At 42.1% G+C, this 23,189-nt stretch overlaps 1 protein-coding gene across 9 annotated transcripts in view; it reads left to right on the top strand.

Moving 5' to 3' along the window:
* The first annotated feature begins 5,607 nt into the window (after positions 1–5,607).
* The window catches only part of SEC24C (SEC24 homolog C, COPII component), a 1,178,749-nt gene continuing 1,161,167 nt past the window's right edge, over positions 5,608–23,189 (top strand). For 6 of the 9 annotated variants that reach the window (XM_085603507.1, XM_085603502.1, XM_085603500.1 and 3 more), the window contains exon 1: positions 6,407–6,537. The gene's annotated coding sequence lies outside the window, so the exon portion shown is untranslated. Of the gene's footprint in view, positions 5,832–6,406; positions 6,538–23,189 lie in introns of those variants that run through there. The other 3 variants (XM_085603504.1, XM_085603505.1, XM_085603503.1) reach the window with 2 other exon arrangements.

Raw genomic sequence — 23,189 nt, 5'->3', positions numbered from 1 at the left:
TGGAGGGCAGGAAGAATTGGGTACACGCCAGTCACACGAAGAAGGTGCCGATCCCCTTACCAACGGACGGTTGGGTGAGGACTGGGATTTCGGCAACAGAAACTGAGACTCCTTTGCGCTTTGTGCCGTTTAGTGATGCTCAACCGGTGGGGAGTGAATTGTCACTGTCAAACCCACATGTGGAGTCATCGGTAGCAGAAAACCCAAGGTCTGACTCGTTGTCCACTTCATCGAACACTGTTGCGCCAGCTGAACAATTGTTTGTAGAGCAAACTCAACCTGGAAGAAGCCGATATTTTCTTCGTTCAAGGACTAATAAAAATTAGTTATATATGTATGTTTTTTTGATGTTATGAACATTATGGACAATTATATCCTTTCTTTTTGAGTTTTTTGTGCTGTCCTGCGGCTAAGAGATTTGTGATTTGAGTTTTTGTGAGGAAACCTCTCCATCCGGGTCACCGTAGGGCCGTGCGGGTACCCCTTTCTGTTTAGCAGGTTTCTGACGCTAGGTCGGTTACTTTTGTCGATTCCTGGGAACTCCTGGGGATTGATAATCGCTTCTCAGAACGAAGTGCGTCAAGTACGTCACGGACGGTTTGTAGAGGATGGCATTCTCTAAGCTATTGGAAGCAGAAAGGATGTCGGCGCAGAGATCAGAATTAAGAAAAGTTGTATGTACAAAATGTTTTTTGTTTCAGGTGTTCCTACTGTTCCTGACCGTATCTATGTTATTGGTGGGTGGAGTATATTTTGGAGTACAGTTGTTATTACCCTCTGTTTCACCTACCCTTTCTCCTAAACTAAGCTCCCTCACCACTGTTTCCCCACATTCTTTTCATCCTCTGCCTCAACATGAACAGGTTAGACGTGCGGAGTTCATGAACAACTCCTTTGTTCAACTTCTACATCAGCATCAGTTGGTGATGAACACTACCAATTGTTGGGTGTGTGGGTTAATGCCACATACCATGGATAGGGGTATTCCGTATTTGGTTCTTCCCTACAGCTCCCAGGGTTCGGCTCGAGCATTCCAAACTATGTTCCGTAGTGCACTAGATTCTTACCCCAGTCGAGAGCCACGTTCTGTCAATTTCGGTCCTGGGCCGTATCACAAACCTTTGGCGATAGCGATAGCGGATTTAGATAGAGATGTTTTTGATGCATCGCTTATCCCAAGTGAGGAGGTACAGGCTTACAAGGATTTGAGCGAGGCTGAGTATAGTACGTCAGTGGGTGATAGACAGCTAAAGAGCTCGTCCCCAATATGGATTGTACCACACCTCGGTAATTTCTGCTTGAAAGGTTTGGGTCGAAATCCGAGAGCACAACTTGGGGACAGTGCCTGCACCGACACGTATGTTCTGCCGATGCTCTCTTCCCCTGTTTTTCTGACCGCCAAGGGCACTTATTTTGTATGTTATGAACGCGCATATACATGGTTACCCCGTGATTTTTCGGGTACCTGTTATATTGCGAATCTTCTACCACCGACTTTCACAGTTGCCTCAGATTATCACAAAACTAGAGTTGTGAGAGGTGTTATTAGCAAAGAGGATACTGCCGGTCAAGAAGCAGGAGACTTCTTTAAGGGTTTCTTGCCGTTTTGGGGACCTATGGTTAATAGTAGGAACTTAAGACAATTGACACGGGTAGTAGAGTCGACTGCTAATATTACTGCAAGTGCCCTTGGTAATCTCACAGCTGAACTTCAGGCGGATAGACTCATGACGTTGCAGAACCGTATGGTTCTAGATGTTGTTCTCGCAGATAGAGGTGGTGTGTGTAAAGTTATCCATTCGAGTTGTTGCATTTTTATTCCTGACAATGCTCCAACTGTCTACCAAGCCATCTCGAAGTTGCACAAGATCTCCGAGTCCATACACGTGGACGAAGGTAATTGGACGCTTCTAGGATGGTTTTGGGGCCTGATGTCAACTTGGGGTTGGAAGATTCTGATGATCATAGGGGTTGTTGTAACGTTTCTGTTCACGTGTTGTCTTTGTGTACAGTGTGGTCCTGCCTTATGTGGCCTATGTGCTACAACGTGTATAAGACGGCCATCTGTTACCAAGGAAACGTTGATGAATAGAATGATGTTCCAGCAGCAACTGAACGATCTGATGGATATTGAAATAGATTCCGATCTTGACTAGTGCTTGCCTACATGAGGGCAAAAGGAGCGTCTGAGGTTCCGTGTGGGACGGAGCGACACTTTTGAGTGGTGACGAATATGGATGAGTTGGGTATCTACGAACCGCAAATGACGAGTATAGTGGGTGTACGCAGTTCCGCTACGCAACCACGTATGGTTCGTCTTATTTTAGGGTTTATTCATCTGAACCCTCGGGTTCCATTTTAGATACGGCATCCATTTTGTTTCTTGCCCTCAAGTAGCCAGCGAACGGACTTTTGTCCGCTTCGTGACCCTGGGACTTTCAAGCTTACGCGAGAGACACGTGTTCCTTTGAGTATGACTTTTATGATGAGGGAAACGACACGACGAAGGCAGATGGCCCCGCTCGAGGCTCATCTTGCCGTGCCGGTCTATTGTTTCAGCCATGCATACATTAGACACGGTATCTCTGATCCCGTTATCGAGTTTCCTTTATTACTCCCAACACTCTTCTTTAACCTGTTGTTCATCCTCGTTCTTCCTTTGCATCTGTTTTTGTCCCTTCTCCTAATGTGTTTACGATCAGGATGGAATGTGTTTTATATGCTTTTACAGTTGGGAACTGGCAATACTGTGATAATCATGTTCCGGCCTCTTGAAACATGAACGCGACCCTTTTTGAAGTTTATTGTGGGAACTGAGTTGCAATCTTTGTTCACTATATTGGGCTATGGGAAAAACGTGTATAAAAGGAGCGATCCACTTTTGCAAATTGAAGCAGTCTCCGAGAACCTACACGCTGTGTACTTCTTGTGACCTGTATCCCTGCAGTAAAATAAACGCTGATCTCTGACGCCGCTGGAAGTGTCCCGTGTCTCTGTGTTTGGTACGCCAGAACAGGTAACCCACGAAGGTTTCAGGTGTTGTTCCCTGGCACCGCTGGGTCTTAGAAAAACCCAGTCCTTCAACCTGACCCAGCGCATGCGCTGGTCTGGCGAGACTTTTTGAGAGGGCTCCAAAAAGTGCTACCAGGCCAGCCTAGAGCTACAGTGCATCCGCTTTGATGTTTGATCGCGATCCCGATCACTTTCGCGGCCGCACGGCCGCTTGGCATATTTATTTATTTATTTATGCATTTTTATAAAGCGCTGACTTTACCCGAAGGTGTCAGAGCGCTTTACAATAGAACCAGTTACGTTACATGAGAGAAATGTTACAAAATAGAACGTACAAAAATAGCAGGACACAGAATCAAACACAGCAGGCAAGAGGAACACAATATCAAATACAGCAAGCAAGGAATGTACAAAAAATAAATAAATATAACAAATTTACAATGACTAACGAACTTCCTGGCGGGGTCTGAGAATGAAGGAATTAGTTCTGAAAGTGTCTTTTGAATAGAAGAGATTTGAGGTCCGCTTTGAAGACCCGGATGGAGGTGATGGCACGGAGCAAAGGAGAAAGCGAGTTCCAGATTCTCACCGCATTACCTGAGCACGATTGAGCCATCAATTTTTCCCTTTTGAAGGAGGGGGGGCTCAAGCAGGAACTTTTACGCATTCCGAGAAGGTCTCAAGCCTCCGGACAATTTCAGTTTATTCGCCAGTTAGCGAGGGGAGGAAGAGTGCAAGCTTTTGTGGGTGATGCAAGCAGTTTTGTAAATAGCTCTAGCCTCGATGGGAAGCCATCGGAGAGAAGACAGGATAGGAGTGATGTGGTCACTTCGTTTGGATCCTGAAATGAAGCGAGCCGCTGAATGGAGGACGGATTTAAGGGGGGAGAGGTGAGATTTGGGAAGGCAAGTCAGAAGAGAATTACAATAATCCAGTCTAGCGAGAACTAGCGATTGGACCAAGGTTTTTAGGTCTTTCTCCGGGAAGAACCGACAAATCCCACACAGAAGGCGCAGCTGATAACGTGCGTTCTTGGCAATGGAGTTGATGTGTGAGATTAGGTTGAGTTTTTTGTCAAGTATGACACCTAGGGATTTAGCGCAGTCGACAATGATGGGTTTACTGTTGAGTAAATTCAGCTGATCCATCCAGGATTGAACAGGAGGCGGGGAGAGAGAGGTAGAAAGGAGGAGGAATTCAGTTTTGGAGGGATTGAGAATGAGTTGGTGAACTAACATCCAGTTGTGAATAGAGTTGAGAGTAGAGTTGAGTAGTGAGAGATCTTGAGAGGAAGACACCTTGGGGTAGATTTGAGTGTTATCTGCATAGAGATGGTAGAGGATTCCAGATTTGCTTAGGAGGTTCCCTAATGGTTCCAGATAGAGATTAAACAGAGTGGGTGCAAGGATGGAACCTTGAGGGACGCCTTGACCAATCATCAGTGGAGACGAGAGACTGTTCGCAATCTTGAGCATTTGGGATCTGTCCGAGAGGAATGAGGCAAACCATTTAAGCACTGTGCCTTCCACGCCCATTCTCTGTTGAAGAGTGTTAAGGAGGGTGTTGTGATTAACAGTGTCAAAGGCTGCAGATAGGTCAAGAAGAATCAGAAGGCACGATTCCCCCGAATCGAGAATATGCAGCGCATCATCGATCACTCGCAGCAGGGCTGTTTCAGTGCTGCAATTTTGAATAAAGCCAGACTGGAACACGTCAAGGAGATTATTGTCCATAATGTGTTGGGAAAGTTGTTTTGCAACACATTTTTCTGTGATCTTAGAAAGAAAAGAGAGATTTGTGATGGGGCGGAAGTTATTGAGGTTATTCGCATCTGCGGAGGTTTTTTTTTAGAAGGGGGGTAACCTGTCCTATTTTGAGGACAGCTGGGAGGGATCCTTGACTGAGGAAGAGATTAACTAGCCTGGTCCAATAAGAGAGAGTATTGGTATAGAAATCAATGGTGATGGCACTAGGTATGGGGTCAGAAGAATGGTTGGAGGGTTTGGTTTCGAGAATGCATTTGAGGAGGTCATCTTTCGAGATGGCGGCAAAGTTCTGCCAAGTGACTAAGGATTTTCGCTCCTCAATGGGGGTGGGGTGGGTGACCTGATCCACCAGTGATTTGACCTTTTCATCAAAGAATATAGCGAATTCAGTTGCTTTCTTTGAAGCATCCTCAGGTTTGATGGTTTGGGGAAAACAGTTTGGGTTTTTGATGAGGTCGAAAAGTTTTTTGGGTTTTTTGAGACAATAGGTCTCGCTTTTGGGACCTTATAAGTATTTAGTTATGCAACTGTTGCATGGCTAAATAGGGTCCCAAAGGCGAGACCTATTGGCTATGCCAATGCTTGTTGACTTCAGTTCAGATACTACATATACAGGGCAATGTATAGTTCATGGTAATGCAAAGTCTTTTTTGGCATTGTTTGTTTGTTTTCATAAAATTGCAATAAAAAGATTTAAACCTAATTAGTTGAGATAGTGTCTCCATGACAATGCAATGCCTCATGAACAAGCAACGACAAGAGCTGTTCCTTTAAAGAATGTATGTTTCCTTGATAAGGCACGTAAATGGCAGTGCGCATGTGCCAAAATATTGCAGGCTGAATAAAGACCAAAATCGTCAAACGACCGCAAAGAATAGATGCGAACGGCAAGGCAGCGAGAAAATCCACATAAGACAATCCATGCGAAGCTCTGAGGCAGAGGAAACAGATAACAACTTAAATGGGGTGGGCTACTGAAGCAACCTAAACTCGACGCCAAATATTTTGCGGGTCAGTCGAAGGAGAGGCTGAGTCTCCGATAAACCTTTAGAAGTAAGTTTATTCAATCCAAATTCAAGAGCTCAGGTTCTGCATGTCCTGAATCCAAGCTGAGTCTGGTTAAACCGCAACTGTAAACGATGGAGAAGGAATGCAGAACGTGAGGCAGTATAAAAAGAAACGCATATGAAGATAAACAAGTGAGCGTGCTTGCACGCTGAAACGAAGCATCATAACTGTAAGTGTAATAGTCCCAAACAAAAGACAAAGTGAAACGCTGCGGCAGGGAACAACACTCGATGATAATTCATTAACAGTCCACGAACCCACAACCTCTCCAGTTACTTATGGGCTGTATGCTTGGTTGCCCCAGTACGACCTTGCACCGCCCTTTGACAATATTCGCGCAATAAAAATCGGAATTCAGTACTCCTGATTTTGTAACGAAGATAGTATAGTTAATACACCTCTAAAACCCGTACGGACTTCACCATTACTAATGAGCACTTCAGATTTCTATGCAAACAGAACTACTATTGGTAGAGGTTACCAACGATTCTCCAATCCCAAGCCACTTTATATATTACGACCTCCCCTGACCACTCTCGGTGTACAATCTGCCGTGTGATTGGCAGTCGTATGAACCGGAAGTACTGAAATTACGAAGGACGTGGAAGTGCTGAAATTACTTACAAACGCCGCCCTTAAAAAAGATCAATTACCTACAACGGATTTTGGGCTGAATTTACGGACAGACATTGTAAGTGGGGCAAGCTATAGGGGCTTTGTGGGGAGAGAAGCCTATATAGGGATATGTAGTGTTCTTTAGGTGCTTGTAAACAGCAGTAACACTTTTAAAGGACATGCCAGTGGGTTGTCAGATGGGTACTTGCGGTTATTTTAAGGATGCTCAAGAGGCTACTTTATTCCAAAGGAACAGTCCTATTTCATAGAATCCTGCAAGATATCCAAATGTGTGGCAGAAAACTTCAAAGTGTTTGCCTGAATACCAGGGGTCTCATAGGTTCAAGGGATTTAAGTCACGGACAGTCCTTCTCTGCGATTACACCGACAAGCTGTCGCATACATTTGACAAGAGTTTAAGATTTCTTCCTTGAAGCATATGAAGTTCACTGCCGCTTATTACATTAGGCCGGCCAAATTGCTGTCCCGTGCAGAGGGGGAGAGGGGGGGGCAATCCAAGGAATCCAGAACAATGTAAGTGCGCGATTGCAGAGATTAAGTGGAATTTTATGGCTATGGCAGAGGTAAATAGGAAGAGCAGAACAACTCTGCAGTGGTCTCGAGAAACTAGTAGTATAGCCCTTTGCAGATAACACGTTGTTATTAAAAACCTTAGCGAGCGTGGAATCATGAAGGGATTAAAGAGAAGCATTCGTCAGATCTGGTGTACCTAGTGAAAAGTCACGATGTGAAGATGAAACTAGCTAGCAGCACCAACATGGAGTGAGAGTCTCTATTTGGTAATCTATAGGATTATTTCTTGTGATCGTCCTATCCAGTGACCAAACAATTTCTAAACTGCGTCTCGTGCAAGGCGAACTTTGGGTGCACATGGCGTTGATTAATGCAAGGTAAAAATGAGGTTATATATGTGCCTCATACATGACGACGCTTCAATAAAGAGGTCACCTCTTTATTGAAGTCCCACACCAAGAAGCCTAAACCTAGATCAAAGACAGACCAAATAAGTAGTGTTAAGATAGTTCATGTCCTACATAACGCGTTTTATGAAGACCTAATCACTGTATTATTAATGCAACACATTCCAGAGTAGTTGGCACCAGTTGCTGCGTTTACATTGCCTAGTTGTATAAAGATAGAACACGAGGTAAACCGTCTTAGGTAGAATTGTTCGATGTTGTGCAGGAACGTCTCCAAGGTTTTGATGAATAATCAGAACCTTTTTGAAGAAACCCAACCCAAGCGTGATAATCTCAAACTGGCCAGGAACCAACTGACCCAGTTTGGAATGTTCACTCACAATATTTTAGGAATTGATTGACCAAAGCATAAAGTAAAGCAGTGCAACATCACGTATTCCCTTCTTTTCATACCCTACATGTATACTTGAAATGCAGACAAAACACATCTTAATACAAAGATAACATGCTCAAAATAAGGTTATTTCAGATAAACTAAACTTGCATAGATAGTCAAAAAACTTACTTCGCTATGTTTTTATAGCATAGAAAGTACATCAAATATAAGCATAATTTGATCATTATAATAAAATATGACAGTAAGATTAAAAACGATTAGTTCCCAAAACATAATTCAATAAATTATTAGATTATAAACCGTCCAGCGTATAAAATGCATTACTAACATATTATTCCATTTAAATAAATTAATAGTGCTATAGTTCATCAAGTATAGCTATATTATATAAAATCTCAAATCAATTTGAGTTCTCCTACTCTTCATGGCAGACCAAAGAAATGACGTCCGGGAATGGCATACCAAGGGTTCAGCCATCATCTGAAAAAGTATTAACGCTCCAATTATATTTGCATACGAGTCGGAAAATGAATCTTTTTCTTTGTACATTGTAAAATCTACAAAAAATAAAATATGTAAGTCTGTTTGAGGTGATTTTCCATCACAGGAGCAGGAGGACAGGTCTTCTATGGCGTACCCTTTACTCGGATAACTCAACATCAACAGGATCTAGTTTAGGCGGATCTCACTAGAATAAAACAGCGCTGGGGTTTTGACACTGTAGCTAGGTATGAATGCAAATCCTGTGTAATGGTGGGAGACAATTGATATATCTTCACAGTGGATTTCGTTTGAGTAGCTTCCCTTCTCTATCTAGCAGCATTTAAGAAGAACATTTCCTTATTATTCGCCTTAGAAATCGACCCACAGTAATGTGGGATCTCCTATAACTTCACTAAGCCCAAAGACCTCCATGTACATTTTACATATTGTAGCCACCTGATTTTATGCGCAAAGTCTAGGTTTAGACACTCCCTCAGTATGCTTTGGGTCAGGTTAACCAGCTCCCTTCTCCAAATCGAATGTCACGATTAAGATGTGCTAAACGTATCATATCAGAAAGAAAGGGGGCCCCATGTTCAGTGTGCCAATTAAAATTAGCGCAACTACGAGGGAGAGCTAGCAACCTTTTATAAAAACCACCCTTTAAGAGCTGATGGGAATCTATTTGCCCCATTCCCTACACCCTTGCCCCATATGTGGCACTAGATATAGCTTTAGCATTATGTTCTTTTTTTAATTTCCAGAATAAGTTTAGTCCCAAGTTTCTTAATAAAGAAAAAAATGGCCGATGTACTGTTTTTCTAATACCAGAGCTCTATTAGCTACCATGCTGTTCCAAGTATGCTTTTCATCAAAGAGGATTCTTTATTAGGAGAAAGTATGCACCACTTCCAGCCTTGGTGTATCTATGTGAAATACTGGTGGTTTCCTCAGACAGCCCCCTGCCACAAGTACATAGGTTTTCGCCTCATGACATACATAGTCATGAAAATACAATAGAAGTCTGCTATTTCTTGAAGGTCTTGCAATACTTACTGTAATTGTATTTGTATAGCGTTTACTACCCCTGATGAGGCGCTGAATCGCTTTTTGGTGAGTAGGGCGCTACTCTGGAACACATAGTGGATTAGTGGTAGATAGGATAAAGTAAGAGTTTAGAAAGTGTTGTTTGGGAGATCATATTAGTAAAATGAGGTCTGGAATGAGTCAAAGGAGAGATACAGGAGGGAAGAGTCAAGAAAGGGTTATTAGGGAGATCATGATGGTACAATGAGGTTTGATATTAGTCTTAGAGGACAGGTAGAGGATATATTGAAAGAGGTATAGGATGAGACTTGGAGTAGTGAACTGGGGAGAGTTTAATTGTTTTTTTTTGTATTTATTTCGATTTGTTTATTTTTTCTACTGTAGAAGTAGAGTAAAAATGTATAGATGCATAACTACATAGAAGGGTAGACATGTATATGGAAAAGAATAAAGAGATATAAAGCTGTATTATAAAAAGTCCCATACATGTATTTATAAATAGAAACTCTGACTTTCAAGTGTTCCTGTACATACAGCTAATTTTTTTATGTATTTTTAAATTTTCTTCTTTTTTTGTAAATTGTTTTTTAAAGTTTATTTATATTTTTGTTTTCCTAATATTTCAGTAGTAAAGCACTTGTAGATACAATTGTGATGATCATATTTACACATTGTGATGGATTAAATAAAATAGAGACCCATGAGCATATAATCAAATAGCTTATATGTAAACTATGCAGTGACCTACATACATGTTAAGCATAAAATAATATATATATTTTAACCATAAGTAATGTATATATTCGTTACACAGATCTATAGGGATATCTATATATTTTTAAACCAGTACTATATATTTGTGCAAAGAAATATACGTATCTAAATTCCCACACATAATCAAATTATACATGTTTGCGTACACATGCATATGCTGTAAATTTGTGTTTTAAGTGTGGTGGTCATGTAGGAGGAAAGAGCCAACTCTTAAGTAGTCTTCTGAAGATAAGATAGTTATCCATGGATCTTATGTTTGGGGTAGTGAATTTGGGGGTAGTGTTTAGCTGCTTGAACAGAGAAAGATGTACCACCCATGTGTTTTTTCTTGCATGCTGGGGTTTTGAAGCGAGGTGCCAACCTAGAACAGAGGTTTCTTTGTTGTATGTATTTAGTGATTTCATTCCTGATGAAAAGTGGTTGTGGTCCATGTATTGCTTTGTGGGTGATGCAAAGCAGCTTGAAGGTGGATCATTTGGCAACCGGTAAGCAACATAGGGCCCTCAAGGCAGCGGAGATGTGGGCTTGTGGCTTTACATGTAGGAGTAGTCTGGCAGCAGGGTTCTGAATCCATTGCAGTCTTTTCATGTTTGATAAAGATGATCAGGGTTAGAGGCTATTGATGTAATCAAGTTTAAACCATACAAGAGAGATATTAGCTTGGGCCATGTATGAAACTCCTATGGGGGGGGAAGATGCGTCCCATAGTTTTCATAGAAATGAAGTTTGATCTTACAAACGTATCTACTTGGGCATTCATTGATAGCTTGGCATCCATGGTAATTCCAAGGTTTCTTACTTCTTTGAATACTTCAGACGGTGGTCCCAGATCGTCAGGCCAGATGCGGAGTGGGTTATCATTTTTCCAGCCTCCACCTGTCAATGTTTAAGTTTTGGATGCATTCAATTTGAGATCGCTGCATCTCCTCCACTGATCAATGGCTCTGAGGTAGCTGAAGATTTTTGAGTTTCCAATGCCTTTGGGGCTTTCTAGTTTAAGAAGTATTTTGGTTATAGCATGTTAGCTGAAAGTCCTTTATCATTGCCTGTAATGACTTCATGTAGATGTTGGAAAGCATGGGTGAGATGATGAGCCTTGAGGGCCCCTTGCTTTTGTGGAGCACAGTTTGGATGAGAAAAGAGGAGTATGGATGACATTTGCTCTATTTTGAAGGTAAGATGTGAACCAGTCAGGAGCAGTCCACTCAATGCCGGCTTCGTATGGTCTGGATTAGAATGTCTTGATGAACTTTGTCAAAGGCAGCTGAAAGGTCAAGGAAGTTGTGCCGAGACCCTGTTCCGGTCTACTTTGTTTTTAAGGTCATCCCATATGGCGATGAGGGCATATGCTGAGCATCTTCCTGGACAAAACCCTGTTTGAAAGTTGGAAAATATGTAGTTGTCTTCAATGAATTGTGACATCTGGATGAATGCTGCTCTTTCTGGCAGTTTGCCCAGGAATGGTCCATTTGCATTTGGTCTGTAGTTTGGGTCATGTGGGTCACGGTTTGTTTTCTTTAATAATGGGCATATGTGTGGCTTTTTTAAGTCTTCTGGAAATACTCCTGTAGTTTAAACAAATATTGATGATTGTTCTGACTGGTGTGGCAGCAGAAGTGGTTAAAATAATTTTCTTGAAGATTTGTGGTGGACACTGGTCAGAAGGGCAACCGACTGGCTGGCTTGCTTTGACAAGATTTGAAAAGTATAGAGAGTGACCCTTCAAAACAAAGGGAACTGGGCTGAGACAAGTAATAATGAGCTAGTCCCTTTGGTATTCATAAGACGTCCCTATTCCTACACATTCATTCAATCATATATACGCAAAACTATAGAAAGAGAATTATCGAATGAATGAATTTCCTTGCCAGTGGTATAAAAATATCTCCAGCATTATTGAAAAATATTTCTTACTCATTTATTGCTCTGTTCTCCACAGTATTTAGAAAACAATACAATTTATAAAAGCCAGAATGAATGGATAATCCTAAATGAAATGATATACAGAGAAATGTGATGTAAAATCTGTCACCCATAATTGTAGACACAGAAGGGTATAACAGATCAAATTGTGTCTTCTTTATCCATGAAATAAGCATATTTGTTTAATTCTGGCCTTTTAAGTTATATTGTGTTCTAAATACTGTGGAGAACAGAGTAATACATTTGTAAGAAATATTTTTCAATAAAGCAGGAGATATGTTTATACTTCTGTCAAGGAAATTCATTCATTCTATAATTCTCTTTCTATAGTTTTGCGTATATATGATTGAATGCATGTGTAGGAATAAGGACGTCTTATGACTACCAAAGGGAATAGCTCATTATTACTTGCTTTTACAAGATCCATAAATTCAGTTTCTGATAGTTTGAAGGAATTTAGAGGGTGGGTTAGCCTACTCTTGGAAGGGGGTTGTTGGAAATGGGTTGGTGCTGGTGGTTTTCCTTTGTTTTCAAATAGGAGTCCAACATGTCTGCTTTGGTTGTGTAATGATTTGTCAGTAAATTCTTGAGAAATGGGACGAGTTCCTTCTGTGCATTTATGTTTACGAAACTGAGTGATAATTTTATAAACTTCTTGCACATTTAGCATTTTGAATTCTTTCAATAGTACCATTTTTTGAGCTTTTTTAAATTGCTGTCTTCTATATTCTGTTAGGTTTGTGTCTGTGAAGTTTGCCTTCATTTTATTGTTTTGAGCCAGGTGCGTCTTTCATAGTAAACACAGTGCAGTATTTTGAGTTGTATCAAGGGCATTTGGGAATTTATGGTGCACAGAGTTTTTTAACTGAATTAATTTTGTGTAGATCTGTGTTGGATATTAGTTGTGTTTTTAAGTATTCCAAATCGCGTTTGTTCCACAGTCAATATGTGATTGCGTATAATGTTGCCTTAGGTGTGGTGATTTGTTGTGTTTTGTGTTGAAAAGCTACTAGATGGTGGTCTGACCATGTAACTCGAGTAATCCTTTGAAAGGCAACTAGTTCTTGATTTGCAAAGATGATTAAACAGGTTTCATTACAAGCAATACCATTTTTTCTCCCAGTGCTAGTAGGTAAGATAATTACAAAAGGCACAAAGAGGTTGAAATATGTTCTAGAATTGCTTACAAGTAAGATGCCACTTCTGCATCTTGTTTAACTTGTAAGGTATATTGATATAAGAATATAACTTACAAGTTATACGGATATATGTATTCTGTCACTGTGTGCTGCAGATCAAGCTAGCTTCACTGTATAGCACAACTGCTAACTCCCTGGCCTTGTCATAAAAGCACACTAGTATGCATGAACAGAGGCAACTGGGCCCTCTCGGGATTTCCCTTTCCCAAAGATAATTCTACAGCAGAGCAAACTACAGACCAAGGCTATCTGATCTGTTACCAGGCAGCCCTTGTTTTAGTTGAGGCCTGAAAAAAGAGGATTGCATTTAGTGCTTGCTTTTGGATGGGGCGAAGGAGCCTGCTTGTAGCAAACCAGTTTTATTATTCAGCAATTTCTCAGGCCATAAATACAGGGATCGCAGAACCGGCTGTAAAACTATGTTGGTAAAGGAAATATCAGGCTATCGATGACAGTCCATTCTGAATTTTACTTGTTTTGTTTCTTCATATGTGTTTTTTCAAATGTTTTTTTTTTTTTACACTATGCCTCGCCCCTTCTTTATTTCGGAATATGTTTCTAATTTTGCCCGGCCTGGGAGTGGGATGTTTGCAGTCTGCTAGGGGTCTCGTCTGCAGCGCTCCCTCGTGCAATGCCATTACGGGTAGCAAAGTGCACGAAGAGAGTGCAAGAGCAGAAATGTCCAATCACTGTCACTTTTTGGCTTCATGATAACGCCATACAGTGATTGGTCATGCTCCAGAGCCAATCCAGATGCTGTTCCCTTGCTGTGTTATGTTACCACACAACATGAGAGCAGCACCAGGATTGGCTTGGGCAGGAGCACTGAGCGCTCATTAGAACGCTGGGGGGGCTGCGGCTGTAATTCCTCCCGCCTCCCCCACTCCCGAATTGCGCAGGTAGAGAGAGGGCTCTAGGTGTGCATGTCAGGATGGACACAAAGGCAGCTGTCCAATCCACATACGTACAGAGTCTGGACTTGCAGTCAGGAACCAGGTGAGACACAGTGGCCATGTCTAGTGTCTACTGCTGTGAATTACTTTGAAGCTCCACTCCGTAGGCTTGCATACAGTGCCCCTTTCACTCACTGAAGATTCATAAACTGTAAGCAACCATGTCTCCAAAACCTTGATGGTATTCATTGTCGTTTTTCTCTCATAAAGTTTACAATAAGCCATTTCGAATATACGTCAACCATCACCATGGCAAATAGCAAATCGCGCCTTAGCGCACTCAATTGCCCTATAAAGTCCAAAAATACCATATAACCAGAACTTCCTGTGTCAGCATTATGACCATCCAGATTTGTACCCACTCTCAATCTTTCCCCACTCTTTGAAATCACTACACTTCTCCAAACACAAACTAGTCTAGTCATTCAAACCTGGCCACCAAAATTATTTTTTTTGTCTTCTTTTCTTTTTTTGTCATCCATGATTGGCCTAAATGACCTTTGTGCACTAATTTGAAGCTTCACCCTAAAGGGTGTAAAAATAGCTGTCCCCTGATTATTACTTTTTTGCCATATACAGACTCATCTAAAACTGTCACAAAAGGACTCGCTGGCAATGAAACAACCCTTTCCCCTTCGCAGCCTATATGAATCATCCACATGACTTATTTTAATGTAGGCTTGGTATCCTTTTCTCGCTCCCCCTCTTCACAAGTGGAAGCACCCAACCACCAGTCAATGACTTCTTGCACAGAAACCACAGCCCCTTCATTCTCTTTGGCCACCACAGAAGGTCCATCCACTAACTTCCAATCTAATGGCAAGTGAGGAAGATAATCTGCCTGAACATTCTTCCACCATTGAATGAATTCCACAATATAAAAAATATGTTGATGTTTGGCAACCAGCTTGGCTAATCTGGCTCACCTTTTATCAGCACCACCGGATGACCGTATCTTAATCAGGAGTTTATGGTCCATATGCAAAACAAAATGTGAATCCGGCAAGTATGCAAAAAAAATAATTTGCCCCCAAGCTTCTGCTAAAGCTTTCCATTCAGTGACGGAATAATTATTTCTTAAAATGGTAAGAGTGAGATACAAACACCACCGTTTCTTTCCTTTACTGAATCTGAGCTAAAGCAGCCCCTATACCTGTCACTGACATCTATTGTCAGGACTCATTTCAATCTAGTATCAAATGGCCTAAAAATACCTGTATTACAAATTTCATGTTTGATAGCCTCCACACATTTGTGTTGCTGTTCGCCCCCATTACCAGAATTTAATTCTCTTTCTTAACGATTACCTTAACATTCTACTTTATCAGGACAACATTCCACAAACTTAGCGTAATTCTCAACGAGGCTCATTAAGGAACTCAATTGAGTCTTATCAATCAGTGACTATGCTAATTTAATGGCATCTAAAAGACCACGTTTTTTTATTTGCACTTGTACTGTCGTAAAGTTAAACCTGACTTGGTCAGTTTTTGTAACACTTGCCTCAACAGTAAATTATGTTGTTTAAGTGTTTCTCTGAAGATTAAAATGTCATCCTGAAAAAAGACCATGTTATGCATGGCCATAAAGATTTCAGTCATCATTCTTTGAAAAGCGGCTGAAGATAGGCCAAAGGGATTGTGAGTAAACTAAAAGGTACCCTCCACCGTGATAAATGCTGTAAGTGACTTGGACTCTTCAAGTAATCAAATCTGATGATAGCCACTTTTCAACTCTTAGCTTTTAAGAAGAAAACAACTTTGTTAATCTTGGGTAAAGGAACAGTATCTACCATGATATTATGATTTAAGTATCTACGGTCCAAACAAAATCTCAAACCTCCATCCTCTTTCTGAGTGATAACTACAGGCAAAATCCAACTAGATGCTTCTACAGGCACTATGATACCTTCTTCAAGCATCTTATTCAGCATTTTCTTAGCTTCCTCGTGTACAGCCGAAGGACCTCTCCTCATTTTATGTTGTACCAGAATAGAATTTTGTTTGAGTATGAGATATATACATACATACACACACACACCCTTTGAGAACCCCAAGTTTCTCATTAAACACTTTCTCTGCACCCTTTTACTTGTCCTGTAAACCCATATCCTCCATGATCTAATTAAGTGCCCTTGGATCTGTTGTACTATGTAGATCAAACTGATTAACTTCTACTTCATGTTTATCAAATCCTCTAGTGGCTGACATGTATCCCAAAATATCAATAATATCTCGTTGATAACCACCAGGGCATATATCTCTTGGGAGAAGAGTGACAGGCTAATACATTTCAAACCAATCCTTGGGACTAATGGTGTACATGGATCCCGAATCCTCCATAGGTTCTGCTAGTTGGCCATATACTGGAAACATGGCTTTAGGTCTAGACATCCTACCCTTTTCAATGATGGCTTTCCCACTTACAAAATACGGTCTTCATAGCCTATCTAGTGTCCCTCATCACTCCCCCACCCCCTCTACTTTTATTGCTTTCTTTACTCATACGTGCAAAATGACCTTAACAGCCACACTTTCTATAATCCTTGTTGATAGCAATGCATCCTTTGGATAAAAGCTACTACACCCTTTAGAATAAGATTTTGCTGAAACTCCTGTCCTGTGTTCCCTTCACTATGTGCCTGCATATCCAGCTTTCTCAAAACGCCCAGCGTTTTTCGTACAGTGTGCAGGCTGATCCAGAAACATTAAAGAGCATTTGGTGTCTTAAACTTTAAATGCACATCTAGGCACACATGTGAGTGAAAGGCAGTATACAGGTTGGTAGATGGCACACCGAGGATTATAAAGGAACCCAGCTGGAAAGGGGGGCAGACATGTCCTGCACTGTGATGGAAGCAAGCTGTGCAATTGACGCACATGCAAGGGGCGGAGGAGGGTGGAGATCTGAGAATTGAAAGGCAGCTCTGCTGTTTGTTTCACAATAAGAAGTGCAAGAGCCAATACATTGAGTAGAAGATCCAAGACTAGTTCATGGTCTCGCTTGGCTGCCTAGAAAATTAGAGGTGAATGTAAATCCTGCACCACGTAGAAATACGATAAAGCTGATGATTTTTAAATTGATTAATTTTGCTGGTTTATTAAGATCTATGGAAGGGAATATGTGTGAATTTTGTAATTGTTTTTAGATGTTTTATTGTGTAAACTTTTATGATTCTAATGAATCAAATAAAGTTATTTGAACTGAACTGATAAAGCTTTTTCAAAATTGAAGAACGTGTATTTTTTAGGGTTTCACCTAACTACATCGGGTTACATCACTGGGAGACCTGTATTAAGAGTGATAGTTTTTTAAATGAACCTGGACACATTCAGGTTCTTCTCTCTGACAACAAATCAAGAGGCAAGTCAGTTGTTTTGGGCACCCAGTATGAAGCTCCGATTCTTATACTACCTGGAGCAACATTATAGTCTATTTAATTAACACTCAGCAGAATATTTTGCAGCTCACATACTGAACTCATGTATTTGAATGTGTCTTCATATGTGATCATGCTTAAAAAGGCGGCTCTGTGAAATGCGATATTTGCATAGAATCCAGTGCTGGAATTGGTAAATACTATAGGAACCCATAAATTAGGGGTCACGATGTGGCAGAGGAAAGAGGGTAGAGTCACGAGAGGCAGAGCTGGAAAAAACAGTCGACTTTTATTTTAAATATATTACCTGCAAAGAAATTGGCAACAAGGACACATGGCAGTAAACCTGTTTTAGCTTAGGTATTTTAAAATGTAGCCTCTTTATGACAAATTATCTTGCAGGGTTAAGACTCCTGCTGCAGCGATCATTGTGTGCCCAGCAATTCGGAAGTGATTGTAGTAGGGGTAAAATATATATCTAGTGGTTAACACAGTATTAGTAGCGTTCTGTGTTTTTTATCCATTCAGAGTTTTGATTCCATGTAGCATAGAGGGTTAATGTGCCTGCGCATTATATAACCTGCTGATCACATATTGGTATTTTATTTAGAGAGGTAAGCGGGCTATTACAACTGACGCAGAGGTAATTTTGTTACATCCAGTTCATAAGTTACAAGTGATCGCTTTACAAGCATCAAGGAGCTGCATGCCAACTCTTAAGACATTGGTTTGGATCCTTATTGTCTTTTTTTTTTCTTCAGTCTGTTCTGTGATTGCAAAGAAAGGTTTCTTTGGGAAGTAATAAAGTCTTGTTAGTTCAGACAACCACAATGTTACATTTTATAAAATTATTTTTTTGTTTCTTCCGAGTGTTCGCTTGTAACATATAATAGTTACAAGTATGGCTGATGTTTGATTCCTACACCGTATAACACTCATTTTCTTATGTAACATTTCCTGTTCACTGTTTACACACTTGTATGATTGATTGTGCCTCTGTGTATGATGTAAAGCGCTCTGAGCCCATGCACTGTAATAAGTAGCACCATAAAAGAATGAAATAAAAAAAACATATTAAGTGCCATTTAAATAAATATTTGTAAAATTACTCAGATAAATCCTGCATTCTTTCAGTGCAAGCACAACTCTTACACAGGGAGTTGAACAAAGTTTAAAATCCTGCCTCCAATAGTTTCTCTTAAGTACTTGTGAAGTGGTAACAAGTTGTGCACCTTTGTTTCCTTCTATTTTAGTGGCTTCTAGGTGATAGCCTCATGATGGCCCCAAGCCAGGATGATAAGTGAACAAAAGGAGGGCTGATGGCCCTATAAATCAGTCCTTTGCTTTGGGTACAGCTGACATCTAAAATCAGAAAGCCCCCTCGCTGCCTGACAACGTGCTGGACAGGTGTGGCTCCTCCTAAGTAGGCGCTGGGGCTCCGCCCCAATTATTTTACAGCAAAACTAATTTTACATTTCTACAGTAATAATTAAAACAAAGAAATTGAGGAGCGCTTTAAAAGCACACACCTTAGTCACCCTCTCCTCCTATTGCAGACCTAATCCAATGTTGCAGCTCTCAGCAGGCTGGCCAATCAGCTATCAATCGAGCTTTGCTGGGCTGATGAGCTCACAGCCCTGAGGTCTGTGAAATCATCAGCGCGGTAAAATTAGTGCCCCTAAGCCTACGCTCCACCCCCTGATGATGTGGGTGGAAAGTTAGTCTCTGGGCGCTTCAGGGTGAAGCCCTGTGGCATCGGGGGCTACACGTCCATCTGGGATTGGAGCCAAACCACCCCAACCTTTCACCATTCCTCACAGGGTGGTTTTGGGTGAGTCCAAACCTCAACGATTCCCACCTGGTTCTGTTTTGAGTTGTGAAAGGGTGGGATTAAAGGCTGCAGGGGCAAGCTGGGCATTGGAGTTTGCGCAGCTTGCCATCACGAGTTTTGATGACCAAACCGTGCCGGTTCCAATTTTCTACTTTCTGCATCGGCCTTCAACTGTATCGCCATGCTGAAGAGAGAGACTTCAGCGAGTGCGACTGGATTTAATTGCAGGTACAAAAGAAGAGTCTGACAAACCAGATGGGCTCTGACCTTAGCCCAAGACCAATATGTGCAGCCATGTGGGGTGGGTGGGGATTTGGCTAACGTTATTGGCCTGTCACCATCAAATAACAGCACATAAAATACACACCCCTTAAACGAAAGCTAAATGCAGTGAATTGGGAAATGCAGTCTTTTACGCTATGAAAACTCAACTGTTTAAAGTGAGCACTGCTCATGTCCGCGTGTGACCGGAGAAAACTAAAAGCACAGAGAATAATCCTTTATGGCCCGCACTATTTCACCTCCGTCATTCTCCAGACTCCTAGCTTACAAGCACTCTTAGTCATCTTACTTCCCAGCCCTCCTCACATTGTTCTCCTCAAGTCGGCACCCCGGAGAGTGGATCCAGATGAATGAATACTGGTGACACTGGTCCCCACCAAACCCTGGTGCCTCCTTCTGAGATTGTGGGCATCGAGAATGTAGTACTGGCGCAGTGAGGGTTGCATAGATCGAGCTCAGCAGAGTGGGCATCAGGGCTGGGAAGTAGGGCATGAAAGCCGAAGAAAAAATGAGAGCTGGAGAAGCAGTGCTCCCAAGCTACAGAGACGGTTTGGGCCCACGCAGGTAGCCTAGCTGTACGGTATTCATGGGTGTCTGGAGACGCACATAATTACCAGATGACTCCATGCTATTTGAAATATCAAGTTTCCAATGCTGGTCATTTATAAACCATTTTTATGAGAAGTGCACAAAGACTACTGCTCTCAGAATGCATTATCTTGCAGAGCCCTTTACCGGCATGAAAAGGCAGGCGTGCAGTGCCAAAATGTAAACCGTACCGAATGAACTTCACAGATTAAATTTAGTGTATTTTTTATTGCTGTCTGTGGACATTGCTGTTTTGTCTCCTGCCTTTCTTTTGTCCTTCTGCGGCTGATGGTGGTCTGTTTCTGTGAGCAGCAATCCTTAACGGGTTGTTTCCTGACAACTACTATTTTGCATGTAATTTCTCCTCAGGTGATGGCAGCACAGACCTACTATATAATCATGTAGTTTCTTTGCCCCTGCATACTTCTGTGAGCTTCAAGAGTGCCCTTGTTTTTTTCTGTGAGCAGGAAATCCTGTCAGTGTGTGAGCTTCAGATGACAATGATGTGGACAGGGTGGGTGCGAGGAAGGGTGTGGATGATGTGAATGTGGCTGTCCTAAGGGTTTTGAGATTATTACCATTTCTGATGTGGCCTATGTGGTGTATTTTTTTTAGAGAAACGGTGGTGTTATGTGCGTCTATCTGAAAGACCGAAGTTACATATGAAATCAAGGGTAACTGTGTGTGACTCCGTCTTGTATGTTTTTGAGAGGGCTGTTGGTGTGTTTTGGTGTGACACTTGGCAGGTGTGTTTGTGACGACATGGGGAGTGCTGGCCTGAGAGAGAAAGTGAGGGAGTCACCCTAAGTGTGCTTGTGATGAGAGAAAGAGAACATGTCGCTGCTTGTTTCGTGTGTGACTGTTTTGTATCATGCCTGTTTGTGTGCGTAGGAGGTTTTATGTTCGACCAGTCTGTGGTTATTGTGCTTCTGTGAGTTTCAGTTCTGTTGTTTTGTGTTTAAAGTGTTTGTCTGTGTTGTATGTGTTTGCGGAATGCCTCGCTGATAGATTGAGCTATGGCTTGCAATTTGCATCCATAGATTGTAACATCCCACTCTCTCCTCTGGGGAGATTTGGAACAGTAAAACTTAAATGTGCATTTACTTGCTCTGGAGGAAGATGGTAGGAAAGCCAGATTACAAGTGTACCTAAATATATATCCCTTCTAAAATGAAAAAAGTGATGGGGGAACACGTCCTTCAAGCTTAATCACCTGAGATCCCTCTAGGTAGGGTTCAGTGTCATTGTTTATTAGCTTGTCCAAGTCATTAGATAAGGTGACTAACAAGTAATTTAATACCCACCTCAAAATGCTGACTGTGTGGTCAGTTGTTTCTTTTTAAATCCAGACTTGTTCCAGACTAGTACGATATCCTGCCTTCCAGCCTTTGACGACTCGGACTGGGCTCCCTGTCTCCACCCTTGTAATTAATGATACTGCTTAAACCATCACTCTATCAAGGGCCTCTGTGCCACGTGGGACATGGCCCTAACAGGGTGTGTGAGGTCCCAACAACACACTCCTCTGGTGCCTACTGTTGCCAGGCGGGCCGGCCAAAAAACAACTCATATTGCCAGCCTGTGTGGTGGCCCCCCTCCCTGCTGGCAAACACAGGAGAACATCAAGACTCTGGCCTCTGACATCAACAGCCAACAGGGGAGGCACAGGTACAGACCGATGTCAGAGAGGCCCCCAACAACAACAACAACATGAACAGCTGTTAGTTGGTCAAACACGTCATGCTGGTCACCTATGTCACTCTAGACTAGAGTAACAACTTTAAACTAACACCGTCAGACACCGGTTGTAGCTGCCTGATCTGATTGCGTACTGCCATTGGCATCATCAATGTCTTACAGACTACACACAGGCTCACAATGGCTGGTACTTACTGTCTTGGGCCGCAGATGAGTCGAAGGCATTCCCGACTGTGTCGCAGGCGGGTGGCACCTGCAGGCAGCAACTCTGGTCTGCAAAAGATGGCTGCAGTCAGGCTGAGTTCAGGCAAGCAAGCCCGCGAGACGTCTCTGGTCACTGCAATCCCGGTTTGCAGCCCAGCACCGGCACGCGTCTCTCACAGTTATCGGGCTGTCCTGGCTGACTCAGTTCTCTCGAGTCGCCTGTAATAATTCAGAGGCCGCGGGGGGTTACATCTGAGTGACCTACACAGCAACATAGCTGCCCGCGAACAAACCAGTCGAGAACCTCAGCCATCATCCTTAAACTGAACTCCCCGCTCTGGGCAGCAGAATGTGACCTCCAATACAGTGCAGGGTATCTGACTAGATGGGGTACTAGTCATTAGACACTATCCAAAGATGGCCACACCGTCAGGCTGTCAGAGCGCGGCACGGGGAATGATTACATTTAGGAATTATACAATTGTAGCACTGGTCTGTAGTTGAGTGTGAGCCTGTGAGCACTGCATTAACTTACAGTAGGAGCCCCAAAGCCTGCAGAAGCACAGCACGCACAGTGCACGCCACAGGTAGTGCGCTGCCGGCTGCCGACTTAAGGCGCTTTCACTCAGACGCAACAGATATGCGTGACAATGCATTTCAGTGTGGTAATGCGGAGTACCACACTGAAATCCGTTAGTCTAACGCCTGTGGCGTGATACTTGGCAGGACTGTGAATACCATACTCAGTGAGGGTTTTCCATATATCTGTGGTTGGTTGTTCGTGTGAGCTACGCTACCTGTACAGTTTATGCTGAAGGGTCACTGTTGCACAGAATACTTATTTTCAATACCGAAGGAAGTTGTTTCTGTTTAGGTAGTAATGATGTCCGATCTTCTCCCGAGCTATTTTGTACTTATTATCCTACCTCTAATGCCACAATAATTCATACAGCAGCATGAGGGAAAAACAAAGCCTGGGTGATATCATTAGTGATGTCATCACTAAAGTCATTTTAGATGTCATCAATT

Source organism: Triturus cristatus, chromosome 1_2, assembly GCF_964204655.1.
Source record: "Triturus cristatus chromosome 1_2, aTriCri1.1, whole genome shotgun sequence".
NCBI classification, from domain to species: domain Eukaryota; kingdom Metazoa; phylum Chordata; class Amphibia; order Caudata; family Salamandridae; genus Triturus; species Triturus cristatus.
This window is presented reverse-complemented; position numbering and strand designations above follow the sequence as displayed.